This window comes from Lutzomyia longipalpis, chromosome 3 (assembly GCF_024334085.1).
Source record: "Lutzomyia longipalpis isolate SR_M1_2022 chromosome 3, ASM2433408v1".
In the NCBI taxonomy this organism is placed as follows: Eukaryota; Metazoa; Arthropoda; class Insecta; order Diptera; family Psychodidae; genus Lutzomyia; species Lutzomyia longipalpis.
In genome coordinates this window covers 23,017,460-23,035,660 of record NC_074709.1, presented here as the reverse complement: position 1 = coordinate 23,035,660, position 18,201 = coordinate 23,017,460, and the positions used below count along the sequence as shown (strand labels likewise).

Sequence of the window (18,201 nt, the reverse complement as noted above, 5' to 3'; positions counted from 1 at the left end):
AATTCATTCGAAATTTATTGGCGCAATTAGCTGCCATAACAAGAAGACTGTATTATGGAATTCAATTAGAATATTATAATGGAATTTGTTCATGCATTGATTTTTTTGTTGTTGGAATTCTTCCTTCACTTCTCATAATTAACCTTCTGATTTGTTGGTCTTTAGGGAAGAAGTTTAATATAAAGAAGAGATTTATAAAGCCAAACAAACTTATTATTTGTTTTATTAGGATCAACTGGGAGAAATCCGCAAAGATTCACCCAAAAATGCAAATAATGACGTCATTATGCACGCTAATGTTTCATCAATGTTTCTGAAAACATTTTTTTTAATAGTTTGAGTAATTTTCCGTACTAAAAATGATTTTATAGTCGATTTCCTCATTCCAATCACTAAAATGATTTTTAAAAATATTTCAAAAAATATCGACGAAACTTTAGAGCAAATATTTCATTTATTTTTTCAAAAACAAAAGCACAATAATGACGTTTTTGCATGCTTTTCCGCTTTTCCTGATTAATTCCAACTTTTATTTATATGTATGTATAGATTAAAAATATTGTAACACTTTATAAATCAACTTTGTATTATATTTTGGTACATTTATAAAAGTTCTATAATGTTGTTCACCATACAGTCAATCACAAATGGAGTTTAATAAACTTTTCAGTATAGAACGTGGAAAGTTGCACTTACAGGAAATTAATTTCTGACCATCACTCTGAATAAACTGACACATTTTCCAATTTCCTACTGCACAATTTCCAGTGAAATTTCAGATACTAACGAAAATGTTTCATGTACCCAATAAAATTAACTTCTGTTACAAATTGCTGTAAATTACATTTCAAGACATTTTTCCCCATAAACTCGCTAAAGCTTTTGACTTTTGAGCTCACTCACAATAAAAAAGCTCCCGACCTTGATGAGTGCTTTTTTTGTTGGGTTTTAAGCAAAATGCGAGGTTTTTCCTGCGAAAGAAAAATCTGTGATTGCTGATAAGAGATCTGCGAGGAAAATGGCCGGGAAAATGAAATGGCAATAAATTAAATTTGCCATACATTTTCTTCTTCGTCAACGCAGCGCGGTGAGAGATTGAAAAGCACGGTCCTTAAAAGTCAATTGAATAGAATCTCATTTCACTTTCAAAAGTGATTTTTTTTGGTGACTTTTTCGCACACATAGACTTTCTAATGAAATTTTTCCACCAGGGTGCTTGAGTGTGTTTTCTCCACACCACTCTAGTATATACGTGCCTTTTATTTAATTTTCACAAGAGGCACGACCACGAAAAGTGGAAGGTGTGGGGGTGTGGGCAAGAATTTACGCGCTGGTAGAAATAATTTGCTAAAGCTAAATGGGCAAGAACAAAGGGAAGAGGGAAATGACTTGAAAGAAAATTTGGGTCAGATTACATTGTGATAATTGAAGCCCTCTTTTTCTACCACATAGTAAGTACATAGAATATTCTAACCATCATCAGGACTATATGTCATCATACTCCTCATTATTGCCACAATTATTGTCCACTTTTGTATTTTTATTAGACACATTATGAAGAAAAGTTTGACTTGTTTTGTGGGACAATTTATTAATTTTCCCATCTGATGAGCTTTCTCGCAACTTTTCACACACCCCTGAGGCTTTTTCACTCTCCCATATAGCCAATCCCTTTGCACAAAAGAGAGCAAATTGAGTACACCTACTGCTGCTCAGAGAGATGGAACGAGGTGGAGGTGGAGAAACAGATAAGAGATGCTTATTTAATCAAATTCCCTCGTACTATTTGCGATACCATCTAAACCCCTTTTGTGTATTGAGAGAACGATGAAAGTTCACAGTGAAAGACAAACAACCACAGAGCCCCTTTATTCAATAAAACTTCAATATTAATGTAATTAAAATCATAAAGCTTGGTAGTTCATTGCTCAATTTTAATCAAGTAAACCCATCGAGTGGGGGTGATCCCCGGTAATGGATTTATTGCTAAATATACTGAGGAATATGTACAATGTCACATACTACATAGAAACACTAAGAAGTAAGATAATATGTTTAAAGAGGAATTACCTCCAAGTTTTTGCCTTTCTGGGTAGAACTTTTTAGTGACTAAAATGGAAATCTTGTACGTGTCTCGTAAAGTTGGTGTTCAAGAGAACTGTGGAGGAGTTATAAGTATTTTAAATCAGAATTAATTAAGAAAAACAAGAGAAAAGGGAGGAAAAATAAACAAAATTATGTATGAATACAGCAAAAATTGAGGCAAAAATATTACCACACAAAACGGGGTGAGTAGAATCAATTTTCAGGAAGAAAATTACAGAAGAGAAAAAAATGAACGGTTAATATTTTCTCACAACCTATCCTAAATTATTTTACTTTCTATATTTTTTAATTTTTTTTTTTTTTTTAACGACCCATATGGCATACTTTATTTCCTATCCACATGTACATAGGGATATTTAATAAAACTCACACATAACAACACTTCAATACAGCACATAAGACAGTCCACCTTTGCTTCCTGCCATACAATTCACCTCCCAGAACACTACACTCTGGATCCAGCCTCCCATCTAGACGAGAGGTCAGTGGCATCACTTCTTTTGAGACGCTTGTAGATCTTCCGATCCAGCAGGGATTTCGCTAGTTTGTTGGGATGCTCGCAGATTTTCTTTTTGTACTTCTTGCACATTTTAGTGATCTCCTCCGGAATTGTCGCGACGCCAAGGTCTCTGTGGATAATTTCATTTCGAACGTACCACGGGGCGTGGGATATGCTTCTGAGAATTTTTGACTGGAAACGTTGGAGGACACTGAGGTTGGACTTGCTTGTGGATCCCCAGACCTGAACACCATACGTCCAGATCGGTTTAAGCACTGCCTTGTAGATGAGGAGCTTCGTTGAGGGGGACACTTTAGAGTGTCTCCCTAGGAGCCAGTATAACTTTGAGTGCATAATTTTCAGTTGTTTGGCTTTTGCTTGCACGTGCCGCCCCCACGTCAATTTCCTATCAAAGTGGATGCCAAGGTATTTCACGTTATCCTCCCTTGGAATCTGCTTCCCATTGAGACTCACAGCCGGACAATTCGATCTCCCAAGAGTGAAGGAAATGTGGGCCGATTTTCCCTCATTCACTTTTATCCGCCAGCGCTTCAGCCACTTCGCAACATCATCCAGATGCCCCTGGAGCTCACGCGATGCTGTGTTGGGATTCTTGTGGGTAGAGAGGATGGCAGTGTCGTCGACGAAGGTAGCTGTTGAGACATACCTCGAGGTGGGGACATCACAAGTGTAGATCATATACAACACCGGTCCCATCACACTCCCTTGAGGGACGCCGGCATTGATATTGCACAACTCGGACACCGCCGAGTTATGTTTGACTCTGAACCTCCTCTCCGACAGATAAGACTCGAAAAAATTGTAGTAATATTTCGGCACGTACATTCGGATCTTCTCCAACAGCCCTCCATGCCACACGCGGTCGAATGCCTGTGCCACGTCCAAAAACACTGCAGAGCAGTACATTTTTTTGTCCAGGGCAGACTGGACAATGTTGGCAATTCGATGGACCTGCTGGACTGTTGAGTGCGCCGCCCTACACCCGAACTGATGGTCCGGCATCACATGATCCCTGAGGTGGGGCATCAGCTTCCCCAAAATGACCCTCTCACAGACCTTGGACAGAATCGGAAGCAAACTTATGGGGCGGTAAGATGACACCAGGGTGTCATCTTTCCCTGGTTTCGGAATCATTTTGATAATCGACGTTTTCCATTGGGCAGGAAAATATCCAACTCGCAAGACAGCGTTAATGATGTATGTCAGTAATCGGATACAGACCTCCGGGAGCTCCCTTATCATCTTGCCCGATATTAGATCACATCCCGGTGCTTTTTTAATGTTTATCGCTTTGATAACCACTTCAACGTTCTTGGGCTTTATCTTCACCCTCTCCACCTCAACAGATAGACTGGAGGGAGAATTATCCCGGGCGGGAGGGTCCTCTGACTGGTCACCAGGATGCGGCTGAAACACAGAGGTCAGGTGCGATGAAAACAGCTGTGCCTTCTCATCATCTCTGCGGGCCCAACCCCCATCGTCTAATCTCAAAGGAGGCTGGGATATCTTGGGTTTTTTCGAGCCTCTCACCGCTTTCCAAAGAGAATGCATTCCACCGTCGGGCCGGGGTGATAAATTCATTAAAAAGCTTTCAAACTGCCCGTTCCTGTGAGCCTTCATAGCCCGTTGAATTCTTTTTGTGAGTCTATTTAATTCCGCCTTCGCATCCACAGATCTAACCTCTTGGTATCTTTTCCTTGCCTGTCTCTTTTCTCTAATGAGAACGTCAATTGAATCGGGAAAGTGAGCCGTTGGTGGTTTTGAATTTGAATTGGCTGGCGGTTTGGGAGTTGCTAACTTCGCCGCATCGATCATCATGTTCGTAAAACTTCCGACTGCCGTCTCTATCTCATCAGCTGTTTTCAAAGAGACATCCAGTGAGCACCCTCTCTCCAATATCTCTCTATATGTTGCCCACCTCGTGCGTGAGTTGGTGAGAATCTCAGGCCGAGGGACATCCAGCGGTCTTGTTGCGATTGTCAACAAAATTGGACTGTGGTCAGATGATAATTCGAAGCATGGCTCCACCTTCACACACGAATGATTGACATTTTTTGCCACGGCAAAATCGATGAGATCCGGGATTTTCCTAAGATCACTCGGCCAATAGGTGGGTTGTCCAGTTGAAAAGCACATCAATTTATCCCTATTGATCGTTTCCATCAATTGTCTCCCTTTAGGGTTTACGAGCCTCGACCCCCAGAAAGGGTGTTTTGCGTTGAAGTCACCCCCGGCCAAAAATCGCTCCCCTAGCGTCTTGAAGAATGCCGAAAAATCGTGAGATTTGACAGAGAATCTGGGTGGACAGTACACTGCAGACAAACATAAAGGTCCACATCCTGTGGAGACTTCAACACATGTAGCTTGGAGATGCTTGTGGCTGACTTTTCCTATTTCGCAGTGCTTGAGGGTACGTTTCACCAATACAGCTGTGCCGCCGTGGGCTTTACCGTCCGGATGTTTAGTGTCGAGGGTAATATAATTTCTTATTGCAAAATAGTTTTTGGAGGAAAAGTGCGTTTCCGACACAAGAAGGACGTCTATATCATGGTCGGCAAGAAATTTTTGGACCTCCAGTTTATGTTGGGAGAGTCCATTCGCACTCCAAATTGCTATCTTTAGTTGACAAGACATTACTTGATAAGACGGGACATTAATTCCGAGAGACGGGCAATACTCTCTTCTAGGACACTCTGTTTCTTAATAATCTCTGACATGTTAGCCTGGAGGGCGCTTATATTTCCTTGCATCAAAATCATCAGCTGAACTATGTTTCCATCTCCGGTCATTTGCGCATTGTTTTGGGGCGGAGTGTCAGTGGCATTTACATTTCTCGTGACATCCGCGAAAGTACGACTGTCCCTTAAACTAGAGCCACTAGTATGGGCTATGGGCTCTGATTGCTGAGTCACCCTATTTCTACCCTCACGCCTCTGTCTTGGGGTCATCCGCTCTTTAAATTCCTTGTAAACTCTACATCCACGCCAACTGGCCGTGTGCTGCTCCCCACAATTGTTACATCGTCTCATGTTGAGGTCATTTTTGTCTTTAGTACATGATGATGTTGCATGTTTCTCGGAGCATATTGCGCATATCGCGGAAAGTTTGCATCGGTTTTTACAATGACCATATTCCTGACAGTTGTGACATCTAAGTGGTTGCTTTACTTTGTGGGGCTCTTCTACGCGAACAACCATATGCATGAATCTGGTAAGTTTATAGATAGGATGTGGCCCTTGTCCATGATCATGGGTCATCTCAAGGTCGAGCATGAATACACCTGTCTTTTCACCTGAGCGGTTTTTGACATTAGTGACATCACGAATAGCATATCCGAGATTTTCCAGCCCGGTTTTAATATCATCGGTTGAAATTCCCGCGTGCAATCCCTTAAGTGCAGCCCTCAGGGATCGTTCGCTCTTGAGTTGAAAAGTAAAATAGGGAATCTTGTCTTTAAGAAATTTAGCCTGGACTTTACGGTAGTCCGGTACGTCAAACAATTGAAGTTTTCCTTCGTGTCCATTTTTGAGAATCTTCACGTCAAATTGAGTAATTCCCATCTCGGAAATATATTGTGGCAAGGACGATACGGTTTCTAATCCCCTTACAAATAGGGGGGTAGGTTTCTCTTTGCGCGTTGTACTCTCTGTACGGGTCGTCTGATCATTTTGGGGATCCCCCAGTGCGTCATACCTGTTGCTAGTGGGCACAGGGCTCGAAGAATTTTCCGTAGTTTGGGGGAGTTGCTTGCTCTGCTTAGGGCTTCTCTTTCGCTTAACAGCCGCAACTTTTTTATAAATATCAGCTCCAGTTAAGGGTGTTGTGGGCATGAGATCTTTCATAGAGGCATCAGCCGAGGGCGTGAGGTCTTTCATGGGAGCATCAGGAACATATCCGGCAGTCAAGGAATCCGATGAAGTTCCTTCGCCGGCATTGAGGTTAGACATAATGGGAGCTGTCAAGACTACCTATATCGCTAGTCTGACACGTCACCCTGCCACACCCTTATGCGACGTGAAGATTTTTTAGCGATAACTTCCAAGGTATGCGCTACGGGAAAGTTAGCTCACTGGAATACCAGTACCCGCAGCACCCTGGATAAAATGAGATTAGCCAATTGGCTTCAAACAAGCAGGGATTTAGTAAATCTTAAAATAATTCAGAGAGTAATTTCTCAATGGATGCTGTCACTTGCCTGTCACAATGACAATGATAAAACGGTTAAATAGCAAAAGCGTCAGAATTCTAAGAAAAGAAAAGATTTTTCACAGAAACAACCCGATCTCATTTTCAGTTTAAAGTTGACTAAATCACCCCCAATGCTTCCCTATCATGTAAATTTAGTTGTGTGTATGGAAAAATGTGCTGCAAATGCTAACTTTTCCGCATCGTATAAAAAATGTAATGTGACAAATGGGCAAATAACAGCAGTAAGGCAATTCCTCATCCATCAGCCAAAAGTCTTACACAGTCTGACGGTAGTCTGACGAAAGAATGCCGCGGGAAAACAGACAGAATAATAACATGCGAAAAGCTCTTTGCATACACAATAGGAAAAGGGGAGTGTGTATAATATTTGGTATGAATGGAAAATTGGCGGATGGATGATAAAAGAAAAAAATAAGAGTGCGAAAATTCAAGGAATTTCCCTTTTCTTCCCGCTACATCCACGTGGATGAAATTTACATAAAACATGCCCCTTTGCTTGTTGAAATCGCATCATGAGCTTTGATTAAATTTTTTTTGGTGCACATAACTTATACATATAGCATTCATTTGGCCAAAAGGGGCAGAACTTTTGAGTTTTGTGTATTTTTCTCTCTTTTTATTTTATTCACTTCACCAAGATGACTGCCCTGGTTGCGATTTTAATCAGAGAACACCTAACAATATTCTTTTCACTCGGCGCGAGTTTCTGCCTCACTCTATAAATAATACGCGCACCTAGCTCGCGAGTTGTTTATTGTAATTTAATTCCACATATTTATGAATATACATTATACTGATGCTATTTGACTTGCTATTGGGCACTTTTCCGAGCTTTTTCCAACACCTCCTCGTCATGTAATGATGGAACTTTCAAAAGCACGCTGTGCATTATATTATTTTCCCATTCAATTTCTTATGGTTCAGGAATATTTTCATTCATAAAAAATGTCAAGTCACGAGTTAGTAGAGTTTTTCTTCTCTTATATTCCCTTTTCTTTATGTTTATTCTGCGGTCGTACTCCCTTTTATCCATTACTAAAAGAAAAATATCTCTTTTTCCTTTTTTACTATATCCCTTCAAAAGGGATATAGTATTTTATAAAATTTCCACAAGTTATAAAAGTTTCCTTATTCACCATCATTTTCGGGATTTTTCTTGCACATTTGGAAAGTTATATTTTCATACTGGAAAATAACTCTAAAGAAATTTTACATACATACATACAGTCAAGATTAAATCGAACATGTTGAAAAGTTGCCTAAGGCTGGAATAAAAATGATTTTATTCTCTCTGTTAGACCATTTTGTGGAAGAAAGAAAGAAAAGAAAAGTAAAGAGAATTTGTTGGGAAAACTTGTTGTTGGTCAAAACATTCCAAAAACCCTTATTCGAAGAAAGTCGAAAATCTCTTTATTATTCTACTCAGAAAGAAATGAGATTGTTAAGTTGTGAGGGATAAGATAGTAAGGTGGGCTAAGAGATCTATCAGTCACTATAAGAGATGACTATAACATATCAATAAGAATTTTGCACTGAAGCAGGATTTTTCAGTGCATTTGATTTAGTTAATTATAATTAATTAAAATCGTGAATACAAAAGACATTTTTTTGAAAATATAATTTTCCGACTTTCCAAAACTTTTAATAACCAGCAACGCACGAATATTTGCTTTCAATCCTTAACCCCCCGGGGGTGCAATTTTCAATTTAAAGAAATTTCATGGAAGTTTATGAAGCCGAAAGAAAAACTTTGTGAAGTATTTTTTAGAGTAAGAATTAAGAAAAACATTTTATTTTATTCTGATTCATTCTTGCAGCAATTTCCAACTCGGCAGGGTTTCTTTACTTCAGTGAAAGAGCTAAAAATCATAATACTTTTCCTCGCTCGAATGAGGTGCTACCGAGCAATAAAAGCAGTTTAATATATAATTTTATTCCAAGCACAGTGAAGAAAACTTTAGAAGCATACTGGTGTGACGCGAGGGAGGGGTAGGCGATAATTTAATCTCTCATGTTGACTTTGTGGCACCTTTTTTACGATTGAACGTAAAAAAAAATGTACAAGAGAGACATTTTTCGTGCTTGATAATGAGATTTCAGCCTATTTGCTTGCCATATTTTTCCTTCACACACACCCCCAACCACCCAAAGTTCAATTTTACGCGCATTTTCGGCAGCTTTTAATAAGACTTTCTTTGGTAACATTATCAGAAGAAGAAGAAGCTTTATATGACAATAAACATTTTTTTTATTCATGGATCTTTTAGGTCGTTAGAATTACTTTAAAAGAGGCTTCGAAAAAATTGAATTAAGTTCACGCCAATAAAGTCTCTTATTCTTTATGAAGGGAGAACTCGAGACTTGAGCGTGTTATAATCAGTAATATGAGAGAAAAATGAAATAAAAATCAACTTGAAACATATTTTCCAATTTTCCTCTTCTTTTCACCTATATGTTGTTTATTTGCATTTTTTTTCTCGAGTGTTTCTCTAAATAAATTCAACGATATTTTTGCCTAAAATAGACAACAAATTGATGACACATCGTTATGCTTCAGTTAACTGATTGGAAATTTATTGAAAGTGTGCTGGGAGAGAAAATCAGCAAAAGACAATACAAAATTCTAAAAATAAATTCTAAAATATTATTTCAATGAACGTCTCCAGGGAGAAAACGAATTTTAGGAAATAGGCAAAAAAGAAAAGCCTTAACAAAAGTCAATTTATTGGTGGATATTTGTTGGAGGTAAATTGAGGTATATATTTACGATTGAGTGGTGTGTCTGAAATATTTCTATTATTTTACCGGAGGATTACCCTCAATTTCTCAGGAGAATTTAAACACCTACGGAAAGACACGAGAATTTCTTTAAACATCCCAGAAATTCAATTTAACATCCATCTTCCCCACACCCTTCGTGTAGGAAGATGTGACAAATTTTAGAGTGAGTCAAAGACTGGAAAAGCTTTACACGCGTAACTCGATGTATGTTCTCTTGGCTTTTATATATCTTCCTCATATTTCTGGAGGCAAAGAAAAATCCCCCAAGGCACCCCATAGTGAGTCTAACAAAGGGAAAAAAGTGTCAATTTTGTTACACGTATTTCCCAACGGAGAGCATCTCACATGTGCTTCGCTCTTTCCTCACACACCACTGACTTTCCTTTAGTTAGGAGAAAGCATAACTCCTTAAGGTGAAACATGCCTTTGATGCAACAGCAATGCATTCCCATAAATTCACTCGCTCTTTATGGGACTTAAGAGACTTTGAAATGGCTCTTCGTTCGTGCGACAAAATGGATTTACTTTCAAAGTTGGCGAGAAAAGCTCAACAAACTCCACAATATGGTCATTTAATAATAATTTGATAAATGATGCTACAGAACAGACATTCTTTGTTCGCCCATCTTCAATATGGATTGGAGGAAGCACCTCCGCAAGAAATTTGAGCGAGCTCTTTTATTTTCGATACATATCAGGAGAAAGAATGCGAAAAGGATGGCGCAAATCATGACTCTGTACTTTGTGAGAAGAATTTTCCAAGCACGGAGGGGGGTACAAGAAAAAGGGAACTTTAACAATCCCTCGCCACACTTGCGAAAAAAGAACGATGTCGAAGAATATAATGAGAAACAAACTGTGTTTTTTTCTTGTAAAAGTCAAACACCCACATACACGATAAAATAAAGGTGTATACGAAGCTTGTACTTGCGAACTTTCTTTTATATGTACTTTGCCGAATAACTTTTGGTATGTTTGGACTGCCAATTTTATAAAGTTTAAAATATAATTTACTATGATAAACTGCAAAGAACGTGGTTTATGGGAGCTTTCGGTTATTGCAATGTTTTCTCCATAAATTTTTCCTTTTTTTCCCAAATTTTGAGATCGATACGACAAATTCAGTACGAAGTATCATAATAACTTTCAACAGGAAAAGCAGAAATTATTAATTATTTTGTATAGAAGTTATTAAAAAGATTGTTTTAATTAATTTCTTTTTAAAAAAAAAAGTCTAATAAGTTTAGAGGTCACCATTTAAGTACTTTAATGATAAATGGAAGCTCCATCTCAGAGATCCTCCACGTGGATCTTGAAGGGAAAAAATACAGTACTTCCTTCCACTTTGAGTGGAATGCCATATCAAAGTTGTCAAAAACGTCTGAGAAATTTCCTGTATATGAAAAAGCTCTTTTGATGGTGATTTTTCCATCGCCTCCCTCCACATACTTTGCAATTCAATCAAAAGTATTTCCTTGCAAATATTTGCACAGGAAGGACCTTGAGAAGGACCAACATTAAAGAAAAATATCTCCCCCCAAAGGAATGAAAAACTTTTTCTTGATTATACATTAGTAAAGGGAAACTGTGGCTAAATGTTTTTTTTTATTAAGTTGAATGGAATGGTCAAAGAAATTTATAAAATAAAAGGCAACATTATAATTTTCCCGGAGAATATTGAATAAAAGAAAATTCTCAGGAACTTCTGCAAGAAAAAGAAAAGATAATTTAATTAATAAGAGAAATAACCCTTTGAAGAAAGCTTCCAATTTCCCCCGTGGGTGGTTCTATTAAATGTACACCAGCAATCCCCATCGGGTTAAACTTTGTAGCACTTTTTTTGCAACTCGAAAGAGATAAAATTAAACCAACTTTTTCACCGCATCGTCGTCGGTGGATTTCCCCCTTAGAAAAAAAAAAGTTCAATATTTTGGCGGGAAATTATCAGTTCAAGTGGAAAAATGCCATCATGGTGTTGGGTGAAGGCCCGGAGTATAGGCGCAAAACTTATCAGACACCGCCCACGCCGAAAAAGTTTCAGAAGAACGAGGCCTTTCATTAAAAATACCCACAAGGGATGGCACGAAGTGAAGGGCACGGGAGATTAATAACAAGTATGGATGATTAATATTATTAATTTTCGTCCATATCAATTTGGGACGATCGACATACAACTTCAACCAAATCGCCCCAAATCTATTTGCTTCCCTCATTTGACCATCAGAGCTTTTTGCGTATAATCAAATAGTTGGTATTCCATATTAATTGGATATACCAATTTATTGTAATCATTTACATGAAACACATTTTGCACAAATCAAAAGAGTTGATCACATATTCTCATTCTAAAATTTATTTTAAAATTGATTATCTGACAGAGTTTTCTGTCTTAAGTAAGAAACTATATGTTATCAAAAAAATTATGAAAAAACTCTAAAATTAGAATTTTAAATTCTCAGGAAAATATCTTTCGCAAAAAATTTTAATTTAGCACATCTTTCATTCTACGAAAAAATTAAATTATAACATAATGTAATACCTACATTATTTTTTTTATAATTGTAGTATCAACCCTCATAACGCTTACGCTTCACCACGATATTGGTACTTTGGTAATACATTTCTTACTAATAAATTTTTTATTTCATTAAAATTGATTTTTATTGATTTTTGCGTCATTGCATTTTATTAAAAATTTAAGCAAAGTGTACGTTAGTAAGAATTTAATACTGAAAAAATCAATTGAATATTTAATTCTGTGAGAAACCATAAGCTTACAATTTGGATATGAAATATATAAAATTCACACCTCTAGGCGCAACTCTCTGTATCCCCCCTTGGGACATAATTTCCCTTCATTTGGGATTCACTGTGAAAATTGAAACACTTTCAGGGCATATGGAAACTTACAAAAGCTCTGTGTAAAGTCACGCTCTGGGAATCTCCTATACATATTTGGTATGAGGCGTTATAATGTATACAGTGTGAATCAACCTCTGCTGAAAAGCTCAAAGTGCCTCGCGTACAAAGCAAATCCACCGGGAAACCACATCCGATTATCCCCAAGAGTGTCTGATCAACGTGCTTGATTATTTTGTGGGTCAATCCTAAGATTAGACAGAGTCTTTTACTATTTTAGGGGCATACATATATACGAAAGGATCCAACATCATTTAATTACACACGCAAATCCTCGTTTTGTTACTACATTTAATGAAAGCTCTGTAACCGCAATTGATTTAAGAATTTCTGACATCTTTGTTAAAGAATTTTATAAAGCAAAAAAATTAAAAAATCAATATAAATCATTAGAGTGTAAAAAATGGTATTTTTTATGAATTCATTAACGATATTTTTATTTCTCTGAAATAATAATATATTCATTCAAATTACAAATTTTCACTTCTGACACAAAATTGAATGGAATTTTGAGAATTTTCTTCACAATGAGCATCGAGTGAAAAATTTAGAAGGTAAATTGCAGAAAATTGTCTGACATACTTTTTCACCGTTACTGGGGGATGGGAAAATGAATACACAAACCATCCCCTAATGACTTCCGACGAGAGTTCAGAGAAAAGCTCCTGCCGGAGAAGTTGTCTGCAATTTGGCACACTGAACAGGTGTGTTAGAAGGAAATTGTACCAACCCATGGGAATCAGTGGCTGTGAGTTTTTTTTTTCACCCACAAAGCTCTTTTCGCGGCAGAGTTCATACTGAAGAAGAAAAGTTATGAAAAAAAAGTTCTTGTTTTTTTTTCATACAAAGAACCGAATTGTGCCACAATCAATATCGATTGAACTAACGTCTCCACAATTCATTCCACTTGCAATCAGAAGAGTTTCCCCTCATCCCACCCCCTCTAGACCATTTCACTCCTCATTTGGCTAACTTCCTGTCTCGTATATGCTTGCCTTTGTACAACATTCCCATGTTGACGATAGCCATTGGCTATGAGCCCATTGTGGAGTCTGTCTTTGAACTATTTACTCTTCGATTCGTGTTGCGTGTCTGTGGCAAAATCGATTCCAATTACAGCTCAATCCCCACCTTCCCCGCATGTGGTGTCTCTGCGGTGCTTTTGGGTCGGGTACCACACTTTCTGTGTCGCTCACAGTTGTGTCTCGAAAGCAAATAAGACGATTTTGTACTTGGCACGAGCGGTGGATATTCCAATCGATATGTGGAAGACCCCAAAATACCCCCATGAAAGTCCCAACTCATGTCCATATAATCAATCTAACCAGGAGCGGACTTGCAGATGTTCCAAACATTGTATAGAATTGGTGATATGATTATTCGCGAAAGAATCAATTAAAAGAAGAAAAATCAATTATAAAAAATACTAACTAATAAGCAGTAATTGTAGCTATATATGTATGGATTCTTCCATTCATTAAACTTTCCTTAAGTTCATATGAAAAATGTAGTATTAATTCCCAAAAATTGGCTTTGCTACTTTCATTCTTTCTTTTGTAAGTCAAAAAGAAATTAAAGGCAATGAAAAAGCTTCAAAATATACCATGAAATCCACCTATAAATTTTAATGTAGATAGTAAAACGACCAACAAAATGGAATCCTAAATAAACCAAAAAGAAAGGTTTGGTCTTGAATTGAGCTTTAACAGCAATTCAAAATGAACTAAACCATTAAATTTGCTAACCTGAAAATTCTTCCTTAAAATTTCCCACTCACCCCCATCCGTGTGGCAGTGTCCATGATGAATAAACAAGAGAAAAGTTTATGAAGACCTTCCCCTTCGCAACACCATCAAACACAATAAATTTATCACGATTACACCACAAATTTAACGTTCATTTGTAACGCAATGAACATTCTTCCAAGTTGGACTTTTTATTTCGCAATTTCTCACCTCACCCAATCTACCACCACCCCCTGTGGTGGTGCCCAGCATACGCGCCGCCCTCATGGGAAGCATTTTGGGCTTTTCCATCGCGCTACTAGAGGAGTATGAGCTTTTAATCTTGTGGACAGAAGGAGTCGCGTTAGTGCGGGAGTCACGCGATTTTCTTTACTCACACCCCCTGCGGTGTTTGGGGTTCCTCATTGACCCACAATGTCATAATTAACACCATCGGAAAGAAGAGGGAAAAGCTTGGTATTTCATGGGGAAAATTCCATGAATGACCAGACAGAGAAGGAAATTCTTACTGAAGAATGTCCACCAAGTTGATCAATTGTTCACTCGCAAAGCCAAACAGAAATTTATTATTATATGGAAAATACAAGAAGGAAATGCCGAGCATTTTCACCCTCACATGGACATATAAATTTTAATTGAAAACGCACGAAAAAAAAACTTCTTCCTTGACCTCTGGTTGACCTTTTATGTAAATCCTTGAGGTGAAATTTTGCATTGAAATTCAAATGAATTGCATTTTTAGTCACGAAGAACTTCCAATTTCTTCAATTGTGTATGTTTTTATGTAGAATTGTTAGTTTTTCTTCACCACATACCGGAAAATTCTTCCTGCAATTTTCTGTCTGTATTTATTTTACTAAATATAAATGAAATAATTGCCTTTCCCACGAATAAAGTTGCATGAGAACCATGCATTTGTACCACCCCTCTGTGAATGTCGCTGATAAGTTTTATCAAACAATATTTTTTCATGCGGAAAAATTGTATGAGAAATTTTCCGCGGGATGGTTATGTGCACAATTTCTTAGAACTCGCAACTGCTATTAGTGTTTTCACCTCCTTGGTAATTTTTGCTCTCTCACACACAAAAACCTCGCATAAAAGCTCCCAGAATATGCAGGATGAAAAGGAAATTATTCATTTTTGTAGACAGGAATTCTGTGTGGCACGCATGAAAATCAAATTTTCCCATTTTTCATCTTTTTTTTCATGCTCCCAACCTCACGTGCCGGATAGGAAATCGCGAAAGAGATTAATTAAAATGGTTAAAAATAAATACGCATTTTGCACAAGCATTTGAATACAATTTGCCACAATTTTTTTAGCATGAAACTCTACGAGCAATTGTGGCATTTACATTTCTCTTTTTCCTTGTTTTCCCACACTTTTATTCATAGTCACTAATGGTCTGATTTATATAGAAAGGTCAGCATGGGGAAAAAAGAAATTAAGCAGTAATACTGAGATAATTGCCGAAATTATTTCAAAGAATAGATCTCTCAAAAAAGAGATTATTCCACAAAGATCACACGAGGTGTTTTCCAATACAGTAAAGAATAAACTCCTTTTAGTATATCCTCTACATTTTAACTCAACAATACAAGTAGATCATTTTATTCAGCTGTGTTTATCTATGTAATATGCTGTGCATGTTTCTTCCTTTCTGCATTTCTTCCGTACAAAAAACGAAGACTAAAATGCCCTGCAGAAATTTCCGAGAAATCCCCTTGGATTATGCGAATTTACTTTACTTCTTTTAAACTAAAATTTATGTATTCTTGTCACGATTCTCCGCAATATCGAGAGCTTCCGTATTTCTTTTTAAAATGGGAAAAAGACTTTTAGTTTCTCACTTTACACAAAATTATTTCTCTCGTATATTAGTCATTGGAATTTTTGTCGCACCTTCCTTGTCTGTTGGAATAATGTTGTTGTTTTTTGTAGAGTAAAATATGACTTTTGGATTATTTTCCAGGAAAAACAGCTCTTTTGTGAATTTGTATACCTTTTCAATCTACTCAAGCTCAGGATAACACTTGTGGTTTTTCTTTGAAAAGGAAAAACTCATACTTCTGAGTGTGGGTGAAGTAAAAATGGAGTAGAAATTCACCAGACTTTAAATGAAATGTTCAAGAGTTAGAAGCACTTCAGAGAGAAATTCCCTGAGATTGAGATATAACTCTATCCTTGAGCTTTCATTTTCATTCGAATCTGTGATAGGATGAAGAGGATTCAAAATTTCATGTTTTTTTCATGAAATTTCAGATGTCTGAAGAACATGAGCGCAATATGAATGGGAATAATGATTGTTTATGCTATATAGTCATTCATTTAATATATACTCATCATTAAACTAAATATATTGGAGACTTTGTCCCAATTTTCTATTTAAGGACCTCGAAAAAGGGTTCGCCTTGACGGCTTATTGATATTCCGTAGAGGTATACCCCTCAATGAATTTTGTGGCAATGGGGGCCACTTTAGGATGTGTGAAAAGCTCCTTTTCTTTTCTTATAGCATCTTGAATGTTCACTTTCACTATTCCACTACACAGAAATTATTTTTCGCCCCATAAACTTTCACCCCTTTTGCACACCTCAAATGGGGGAGTATATTGGGGATTTTCTCATATTGCTTCGCTCATTACATACGAGATCCTCAAACTTTTCATCATCATTGTGGCTTTCGTGTTTGCCGCGAGTTTGGCACACTTTCGTATACAACCACCACTATTGGGAATCTCTTATCTTACACACAAAAAAAAACTAGAGGGGGTGTTTTATGTAAAAAGGAAATGCGCACTGTTAAAAGAAGAAAATTAGAGCAGACTTACGTTGGACGGGGAGGATCCGGCGGAAGTGGCGGTGGGGAGTGAGGGACCCGTTGTATGTCGTCGCAAACGGGCCAGTGCACTCCTGAGGCCCTCCGTATTGCTTTTGTCGGGCCCCCTTTCGAACAAAATGCACCCACAAAATAACACTTTGGCACCTTTTGCTTACGTCACGCGCACAAAAATCCCTCCCTGTGGCACTCACAATGCAACCAAGGAAGCTTCCCGAAGGAGCTCCTTGTCCTTCACAGCTGTTCTTGTACTCTCTCTTTGTGTAATTTCTTGTTCTTTTCTTTCTCTCTATGCAATCATATTGTGTGAGCAAAAGTAATGCAGAAAGTTAACAATAAAAGCACATTCCTCGTGCCTTTTGGGAAGATTTTCCGAAAATTCTGACCATTTCACCTCCTGGAAATAAATGAAAAAAAAACAATTTAATTACTATTCCAATTAATCTACTCGTAGAGCAATTAAAATAAATATATTTCAGAAAATTTAATATTGAATGCAGCAAAGCTATAATTGGAAACTCAGAGATGTATTCGTATTTCCTTTTATACGTTTTAAAAAATTTTAAAAACATTTTTTAATCATAAAACCGTCATAACCCTATAAATTACGCTTGTTTAATAAAAAAAAGTTTTCCGACAAACAACTCGAAAATCATACACTAGCAATTTATTCGAATTATCATAAATCCATTTAACTATTTATATTGTAAATATGTTTATTTTATTTATATAGTAATATATTAGATTTTCCTTTGATCAAATAAAATTAAAATTTATATCGCATTAAACATGCATAAATTGAATTATTTAGTTTATCTCTGATGTCTCGCATCGTGTCTTGACTTTCCCAATTTCCCATTGAAAATCATATACATATATATATAGGTAATACGGTATATACATACAACGTGCTATTGTTCTCCAACACAATTTCTTCGTACAACTTTCATGGGAAAATTCACTGAGAAAATATTTACTCGTGAACTTTAGCCATGCAAATTGAACGCTGAAAATGGAAGTTACTCTTATACCGTGAATATGTATAGTTTCTTCAGGAAGTTCCAATTTCAAGCATTGAAT

General features: G+C 37.2%; 1 protein-coding gene across 2 annotated transcripts in view; it reads right to left on the bottom strand.

Annotated features, from left to right (window-relative positions):
* Positions 1 to 18,201, bottom strand: part of LOC129792837 (uncharacterized) — a 67,781-nt gene that overhangs the window by 43,028 nt on the left and 6,552 nt on the right. For both annotated transcript variants that reach the window (XM_055832207.1, XM_055832208.1), the window contains exon 2: positions 17,114 to 17,518. The gene's annotated coding sequence lies outside the window, so the exon portion shown is untranslated. The remainder of the gene's footprint in view (positions 1 to 17,113; positions 17,519 to 18,201) is intronic.